General features: G+C 37.9%; 1 pseudogene; it reads left to right on the forward strand.

Annotated features, from left to right (window-relative positions):
* Nucleotides 1-1,092: 1,092 nt before the first annotated feature.
* Nucleotides 1,093-2,585, forward strand: LOC136322289 (ribosomal L1 domain-containing protein 1-like; annotated as a pseudogene).
* Nucleotides 2,586-9,856: the final 7,271 nt, after the last annotated feature.

Genomic DNA, 9,856 nt, shown 5'->3' on the forward strand with positions numbered 1-9,856 from the left:
GAAAAATTGTTTCTGATTTAGAATTGATTAGATGATTGATAATTGTCAAAGCTGGGTGATGGAGGGTTTACTATAACAGTTTCTCCATGTTTGAATATTATTAAAATGTAGAGACAGAGACATGACTTGAGGTGGTGAACATACAATGCAACATACAGATGATGTGTTGTAGAATTGTGCACCTGAAACCTGCATCATTTTATTAACCAATGTCACCCCAATAAATTCAATAGAAATTGAAAAAAGCAGGATGTGAAATGATAATTATAAGGATTGTTAGGCGAGGTGAGGTGCATAGTGCATAGAGAGGTGTTTAGTGAATAATAACCACATAAAGAAATGTTTAGGATATAAGTGAAAAATTATTAAGTATAGCTCTGCTGAGATTAATTGTGTGTAACTAGACCATGACTGTTAGAAAATGGGTTAAAAAAGAAGTTAATATGTTAGAGCACAGATAAATTATTTTTATTGATGTTTATTTATACATCATAAATACAAATTTTAAGTGTACTTAAATTTTTATGTAAATCTTTTTAATAAAGCTTAACGATATAAAATTAAATTTAAGAAATGAAATTTAGCTCTCATGCTTACTGCCAAACAAAAATTAATAATAAATGCCACATTCATTCATTTATTTGTTTGTTTATTCTTTCTTATGTGAGAAGCGGGGGGGGGGGGAGCAGAGAGACAGACTCCCGCGTATGCCCTGATGGGGACCCACCCAACAAACCCCCTACCAAGGGATGCTCTGCCCATATGGGGCAGTTGCTTCGTAGCTTGGCAACTGAGTTTTATTTTAGTGCCTGAGGCGAGGCCGTGGAGCCATCCTCAGTGCCCAGCACCAATTTATTCCAACTGAGCCATGGCTGCAGGAGGAGAAGAGAGAGTGGAGAGAAAGGGAAGGGGGAGAGGTGGAGAAGCAGATGGTTGCTTCTCCTGTGTGCCCTGACCAGTAATTAAACCTAGGGGTTCCACACTCAGCTGGATGCTCTACCACTGAGCCAACCAGCCAGGGCACATTCATGCATTTAAAAATAATGACTGAGTGGGATTCTGCTTGTGGGTCTGCAGGACGTTAAGGGAGAAATGGAGGACATGGTTTCTGTCCCGCCCACAACCTCAACAGCAACCTCAGCTTTGACTTTAGCGCCCCTGGCCAGCCGCTCTGGAACAGCTGGATACAGGAAGATCAGAAGGTAGTGGAAGCTCTGTGGCACATTCTAAGTCCAGCAAAAATGTGAATGGGTTGCTTTTAGATGACAATAATTTTTTTTAATGGTGATATTGTGGAAAATTCCAAGGAAAGACTGAAAGTAAAATTATCCTTGCTTCATGATATTCGATATCAGATTTAGCAACTCTTTATTTACTAAGAACAAACCAATGTAATTCCTGAAAAGACAGAACATTTTTATAAGAGGCTTTTGAACAAGCATGAAATTAAAATTATTTTTCAGATTCTCCCCCTTCAAACTTGAATAAAGCCTAGGAGGCTAAGCCCCACCTCCTGGATATTTTCTATTTCTTCTTTAGAAATGCAAGAATCAAGCCACTCTTATCTTTACACATCAGGAGACATTTGTGTAAGAGAAAGAAAGTTCCAGTACCTGTAAACTTTCAAGCCAAGAATCTTTCCACTGAAATCAACAAAACCATAGGCATAATTGTCTTAATTGTCTCTAAAAGTGGTTCTTGCAGCCACTCTGCGCGCAGGTCACACTGGAGTGCAGGGTCAGCACATCACTGAAAACAGTGCTGCCAGCCTGCAACGCTTTCACAGAAATGGTGGGAGACGTGAGAGACCGTCAACTGCTTGTATGTGAAACAGAGAGATCAGATGCCCTTCCTATCTTTTCATCATTTGTCAGAAGTCAGGATGAAGTAAAAGGATTGTGCACTCCTAGTCAGAAGAAAAAAGAAGCAAAGACAATGCAAAACCCCAAAGAATATAATGAAAAGAAGAAAGAGAAGGAAAAAAACAGAAGACTCACGAAACAGGTGAGAAAGCCTGTATCAGCCTTAACTACAGAGGAGGCAGCCCCTAAAACTAGTGGCCCTCCAGTGAAGGACCCTGGACTCCCAAACAAAGAGACTCTCAAGCCTGAGAAAAAAAGAGATCTATGTAGTAAAACCCAAAATAAAGTGCAAGATGAATCCAGAGAAGAAAGTCCACTACTGGCCTTAACTGGAAAGACTCCTACCAAAAATAATAGGAGAGATACAAAAACATGCCACAGGAAAGAAGTCTTCCAAAAAGTGTCCTGGTCCCAACATACCTCAAGGGAAGAAGACAAAGGCCTTCTCAGCTTTGGAGACCTCAAAAGCAACAAAGCCCAAGATCTCAAGTAAAAGCCCAGGGGAAAAAGCCAAGAATCAAAGAGATGGGGAAAGAAAGGAACTTTCCAATGGAGAAAAAAGACCCAAGTCTGATGCCCAGAAAGCCAGAGTCCAAGTTCTTCATTATACCTAAGAAATCTACCAAAAAAACCCCAAAATCAAAAACAAACAAACAAACAAAAAACAGACCCACACACCCCAAAACAATGGCCAAAAAACCCAAAGTGCCTAACTCGACCTAAAATCAGTGACTTAACCACGAGTAAACATCAGCGCTTCTGGGAGAACTTTGGAAAAATACCCAGGACCTGACCCCTGTTGCACCATTCTCCAAGAGTGAGGCCTAGACTTAAACATGTTTAAAACCTCCCCAAGTAATTCTGATCTATGTTGATGGGTATAAGAATCAGTAGTTTGAATCCATTTTTTAAATTGCTCCTCCATGTAATATAATAGAAAATACAGTGCTTTTATTAAAGTGTAATATTTGCTTCTGAGGAAAAAAAATGATGACTAAATTTGGTAGGACAAATGAAGGTTAATACTCCAAAACTGAAAAAAAAAAAATAATGCTGTAGTTCACGATGAAGAAGTAGTTTTAGCATTTCTTTTCTTTTTTGGGGGGTGGGGGTGGGGTGAAGATCATGAAGAACTACCGCAGAAAGATTGCTGTAACTATAACTCAAATATCACAACAGACGAGTGTTTGTGAAACATGCTCACGGAACTCTAGGTTAAGGTCACTTTTAAAAGTTTTCCCATTCTAGTCCTCAAGTTACAGAACTATGACTACTAGAAACATCTTGTATTAGAGACAAAATGTACCACTAAAAATTATGACAAGAATCTAAGCTTAATAATGTTAAAACAAAATAAGTAAAATTAAGAGACCTCCACTAATTAAATGAATGATGACTTTGAAGTTGTTGTTGTTGGAGAAGGTCATCAAAAGGATGTAACCACCTGGTGACCTGAAAGCTACACTTGGAGGATTGGAGGTTTTCACTGCCCACCATTCCCACAGTGGGAGTCATCTTCAAGAATGTAGTTTTAAGAGAGCAATGTGTTGTTGAAACCATATGGATGGTATATGTGACTGAATCTCGTTAAGACCTCTATGTAAACTTTTAAGGTTCTGGTGAGTGGTTATGGAGATTGACTCATCTTGTGGTCACCCAAGGAAGCCTGGTATGAAAGTTCACTTGCTCATTAAACTTTCCACCTACCAGAATGGAGTGGCCTACCTCTTTCTTTGGTCTCTCCTGGGTCTCTGTGTATGGGGGACAGTTTCAGATTTCCCCTAGAAAGCTCCTGAGGGTACACACCAACAGTAATAAATAATAGGAAAAATAGTAAATTAAAACATGGAAGCATCTTCATCCTCTGTACCAAGGCTGGTACAAGGATTTTAAAACAAAGAAGACACGTAGGGAGTAAACTCTAAAGAGGTACTCACTCTCTGGGTCACCAAGTGTGGGGTTGGCACCTGAGAACAAGTGTTGCCTGAAGTTTTGCCCCCCCCCCCTGCCTTATTTGCCTTTCCTTACTCCCAGTCCTGCTTTGCATTAATCAAAGAAATTCAAATTGCAGCTATGATTTCCAGTCTCCCAGTTGGTTCTTTATGATCCACTGCTCCTGATATTTATGCCTCTGTGTGTCCCCAAACTACAGCCCGCGGGCTGGATGTGGCCCCCCAAGGCCATTTATCTGGCCCCCTCCACACTTCCAGAAGGTACACCTCTTTCATTGGTGGTCAGTGAGAGGAGCACTGTGTGTGGCGGCCCTCCAACGATCTGAGGGACAGTGAACTGGCCCCCTGTGTAAAAAGTTTGGGGATCCCTGGTGGAAGGCATTCATAAGTGTAAGGCATTCTTCTATGTGATCATAGAATATGTATGAAGTGATAGTTTGTGACATTTTGGTTATTGCTTTGCTGTCTCTTCTTGGAGAAGCTCTTACTCACTCTGCTTCCATTTTGTAAGAGGCAGATGTCCACGTGATAAGGAACTGAGGCTTCCACCAAGACCCATGAGAATGTACCATTTCAGTAGCAGGTTTTTCAACCCAGGCAAGCCTTCAGGAAACTGTGCCTTGCCAATATTTTAATTGAAATCTCGTTGGAAGACTTGAGCCAGAACAATTCAATCCAGTCACTCCTGAATTCCTGACTCACAGAAACTTGGAAATAATAAATGCTTATTGTTTTAAGCCATTTGTTGTATAACAATAACTGACACATCAGCAGACTTGAGGAAGTACAAAATATCATTTTTACTTCAAAAAAAAAAAAAGGAAAAACAAAAACAGGAATTCTGTGTAGGTAATATAGTCTTATCATAGTAGCTAAGACCACAGACTCTGGAGACAAACTGTCACAATTTGAATTCTTGATCAGTCATTTGTTAGCTGGTGTGAGTTTGACCAAAATACCTAATCTACTTGTGTTTTAGTTATTCATCTACAAATGGAGGAAAATAATATCACTTATAGTGCAGGGTGTTTGAAAGAATTAAGGTAGTGAACATACGTAGTCTCAAATAATAAGCATTATAAAATGTTATTATTTCTAGCTCTTTTTGTACTTATTTCTCATAGATACATGCATTATTATTAACAATGAGTGAGGTGCTGCTCTCCTTATGTGCAAACATGTCACATGCAATAGTGCCTGGGAGTAGGTATGTGGCTCCTATAAAGGTACTTGTACCTCCAGGGGAAGAGAAATGAGATTTTAGGTGTGGAAACTAATTTTTGGGACTATGTAACCAGGAAAAGTATCCCTTTATTTTTCACATTTTATTCTATGGTATTTCCTTCTCACCATTTCAGAGGTACTTCCAGTTTCAGTAGCTGGGGTTGAATTTTTGCATGTCTCCTATAATAAAAGACCCAAAAAAGGTTTTATTACCCAAATGTTGCATGCCTACAGCATGCTTGCACTACTCTATAAATGAGTCGTTTATTCTCTTGCATTGAATTTGTGTGTGTATGTGACCTACTTGCATTGTTCTCTCTTTAAAGGAATGTTGTTACTGCTCTGCAGACATCATCTAGCCTGAGCTGGGGGTTACCATGGTGATATGGCCTTACAGGATAACTTTAAGCTTTCTGAGTTGTTTTCAGGCAGAATAGAGGACTGTCCTTTGCTGATAGGCTCTACTTAAACTTGACCCTCCCTGCCAGTTCTTCCAAGAATAATTGAAGAACTTTGTTGTTGGTGGATATCAGGCTAGCTGTTTTCAATAGTGTAATTAGTAGCATTTATCTTGCAGTTTCTTTTTCTATGACCTTTCCCCCAATAATAACATCTTTCTGTTTTTCTAGGCACTTGACCTTATGTTACCTTAGACCAGTGGTTCTCAAAGTGTGTGCCACGGTGCACTGGCGTGCCCTAGAACAGTGGTCCCAAACTTTTTTGGGGCCACGGACCGGTTCAATGTCAGAAAATATTTTCACGGACAGGCCTTTAGGGTGGGACGGATAAATGCACAAAATAAAATTATGCGACCGGCGTAAAAACTGTGATATTTTTAAATATAATTGTTGAACTTATGAAACAAGCATCAAGAGTGAGTCTTAGACGGATATAACAGAGGGAATCTGGTCATTTTTAAAAAATAAAACATCTTTCAGACTTAAATATAAATTAAACAGAAATAATGTAAGTTATTTATTTTTTCTCTGTGGACAGGTACCAAATGGCCCACAGACTGGTACTGGTCTGCAGCCTGGGGGTTGGGGGCCACTGCCCTAGAAGATTTCCAGGTGCACCCTATGGTATTCCAGAGAAATCTGTGCCTGTTGGGGACCAAAAATCCAACAGGGTTTTGGAGTTTATATTTTTTGGGGACAGAGGTGTGGGGAATTGGCTGTAAGCTGACAGTCTGCCCAATCCCCCAGCTCACTTGCCTGATTAGGTTGCAAAAGGCTGTTAAGCTGTGGTGCTGGATTGTTTACACTACCCTCCATGTTCTCTAGAAAGACTGGAGGCAAGTTTCTTCTATCCTTTCTTTGGTGTAAAGTTAAGATTTGCTAATAGCCTCACTTTGCCTTAAAAGTAAAGCAAAATGTGGTTTTTGGGTGCGCTTTGTTCTTGCCAGCAGCAATTACAGGGCCCTCCAGACCTGGTATTCTTTTTTCTTTTTTTTTTAACAGAGACAGAGAGAGAGTCAGAGAGAGAGAGAGAGAGAGGGACAGACAGACAGAAATGGAGAGAGATGAGAAGCATCAATCATTAGTTTTTCGTTGTGACACCTTAGTTGTTCATTGATTACTTTCTCATATGTGCCTTGATCGTGGGCCTTCAGCAGACCAAGCAACCCCTTGCTTGAGCCAGCGACCTTGGGTCCAAGCTAGTGAGCTTTTGCTCAAACCAGATGAGCTCGCACTCAAGCTGGCAAACTTGAGGTCTCGAACCTGGGTCCTCTGCATCTCAGTTCAATGGTCTATCCACTGAGCCACTGCCTGGTCAGAAACATATATATATATTTTTTTTTACAGAGACAGAGAGAGGGATAGATAGGGAAAGACAGAAAGGAAGGGAGAGAGATGAGAAGCATCAATCATTAGTTTTTTGTTGTGACACCTTAGTTGTTCATTGATTGCTTTCTCATATGTGCCTTGACCATGGGCCTTCAGCAGACCGAGTAATCCCTTGCTCAAGCCAGGGACCTTGGGTCCAAGCTGGTGAGCTTTTGCTCAAACCAGATGAACCCACACTCAAGCTGGCGACCTTGGGGTCTTGAACCTGTGTCCTCCACATCCCAGTCGACGCTCTATCCACTGCGCCACCACCTGGTCAAACAGGAGCGTATTTTTTTAAATTTCATGTATTTTCTTAATTCTGCACCGTTCCCACCTGAGACCTCGAATTACTAGCTGCACTGGTTCACGGCATGTGCCCAGATATAAAAATAAATATAGTTAATTTATTATACCGTTTCATTATCAAAATACTGCTCTTTTTGTTAACATATCATTATTATATTTATTATTAACACATTGAATATTATTTTTAGATAAAAACATCCAAATAAAATGGATAGATTTCTTAAAAAGAAGCATGATATTGAAGAATCTGATTCTGGAAATGAGCAAAAGTTAAGTGCAAATAGAAAGCAAAATCGCAGTCTACTCGCAAATATAATGAAAGTTATTTAAGCTTTGGTTTCACCTGGACCAGAAGTGAGGATCATCCTTTACCACTATGTTTAATATGAGGATGTAAAATGGCAAATGAATCATTGCTTCCTAGTAAATTGAGTAAACATTTTAAAACTATCCACTCTAATATACAAGATAAATCTGTAAGTTTTTTCAAGAGATTGCCTAAACAGCAAACAAAAGCGACAAATTCTTTTAAAAGTATAATGACTGTTTATGATAAAGCTCAAATCACTTATTAAGTCTCAGAACTGATAGCAAAGAATATGAAGCTCATACTTTAGGTGAATCATTCATTTTGCCTGCATGCAAAAAAAAAAATAGTCATGACAATGCTAGGAAATAAAGCAGTAATGAAAATAAGCAAGATTCTTCTGTCCAACGATGCAGTTCACCAGCGTATTATAGAAATGTCTTCTGATATCGAGAAAAATGTATGCAGTAATAAGCTTCAGCATTCAAAGTTTGCATTGCAAGTTGACGAGTCAACAGACATTACCAACACGGCACAACTCTTAGCATTCGTCCGTTTTATTAATGAAGATCAAATAGTAAATAAGTTTCTTTTTTGAAAATAATTAGGTGTGTCTACAAAAGGTGAATACATTTTTAACATTTTGAATAGCTAGCTTGATAAGTGGCAGTTAACATGGAAGTCATGTGTAGGCATTTGTACAGATGGCACCTTTCCATGGTAGGCTGTGTTAAGGGTCTTACATCTTTTGCAAAAAAAAAAAAAAAAAAAATGAGAATGCAGTCATAACTCACTGCTTTCTTCACAGGGAGGCTTTGATGGCAAAAACATTGGGAGAAAAATTAAGAGAAGTTTTAAATCAAGTTGTTCAGATGGTATACTTTATTAAAACCAGACCTGTCAAATCGCGTTTATTTGAAAAGCTTTGTATTGATATGGATTCACAACACAGATGGCTGCTTTTAAAGGCTGAAATGAGGTGGTTGTCAAGGGGAAAAGTACTTACCCATGTACAGAGCTACCACAAGCACTTCTTGGGTTTTTTGAAGAGATGAAACAGTTACATTTTTTGTAACCTCCTTCAGTGTGAATTTTGGATTGCCAGGTTACAGTATCTGGCCGATATATTTCAGCAGCTCAATATTTTGAATACTAGCATGCAAGGGAAAGAAGAAAATATTCTCACATCTAATGACAAAAATGGAAGCATTTCAAAGAAAACTACAGATTTGGAAAAGAAAAGCTGTTGAAGGTAATTTGGAAATGTTTCCATTGGTAAATAACACTTGCATAAATGAAACACTTCCAATAATAGTTGAACAGTTAATAAGTTTAGAAGAAAAATTGGGTTTTTATTTTTCATTACTTAACACTGAACAATATGATTGGATTAGAAACCCATTCATGGAAGCTTCAAGTGATTTTGGTTTAACATTAACAGAAGAACTGGCAGCTATATGCACTAATTGTGTATTTATGATTAAACATAAGGAGTTGTCTCTTGAAGCCTTTTGGATTTCTATAAAACAAGAATATGTGGCAATATCTAAAAAAGCTTTGAAGATTTTACTACAATTTTCAACATCCTGTTTATGTGAATTAGGATTTTCTACCCTCAACACAATTAAGAGTAAAAAGAGAGGAATTCTTCAATGTATTGACAAGGAAATGAGAGTTTGCCCTTCAAATATATGCCCAAACATTGAAGAAATCGCTAGGACACATCAGTCTCATGTTTCTCACAAGCACAAGAATGAAAAAACAGGACATTCGTGCTGGGACCTGCTGAATTTACTAAATCTTACTAAGAATGTATTTGTATATATAAAAAGATAACCCTTTTGTTGTTTTTTATTTTTAACCCCTCTTTTTTATGAATTCTAAAAAGCATAACTCAAAAACTGTAATATAAAAATGTTTTTTGTCAGAATAAATTTAATTTTGTCATATGTATTTCATTTAATTACCATAAAAGCATGCTTAAACTTTATATTTTTTTCTTTAATATTTGACTCAATTATTATAACCTATTTCTCAGAAATTTGTATATAGTGCGCCTACAATTATTTGTAGGATTTTAAATGTGCTTGACTTCAAAAAGTTTGAGAACAACTGCCCTAGACCTTGCTAACAAGAAATAAACTCATCTGATAACTGCACTATGATATTTAAGGAAAATGATATCATTATATTTGAGTTGCATCATTTAGACTCACCCCACAAGTTATGACTGTGGAGAGAGTTACTCTAGAGGAAAAAAATTAATTTTTTTGGAAACATATGTAGAAATAGCTGCAGTTAGAAACATACAATAAAATGTTTATTTTAAACTTAAAACTATAAAACATAAAATTATCTTTTAAATAAATCCCAAAA

This window comes from Saccopteryx bilineata, chromosome 2 (assembly GCF_036850765.1).
Source record: "Saccopteryx bilineata isolate mSacBil1 chromosome 2, mSacBil1_pri_phased_curated, whole genome shotgun sequence".
Classification (NCBI taxonomy): Eukaryota; Metazoa; Chordata; class Mammalia; order Chiroptera; family Emballonuridae; genus Saccopteryx; species Saccopteryx bilineata.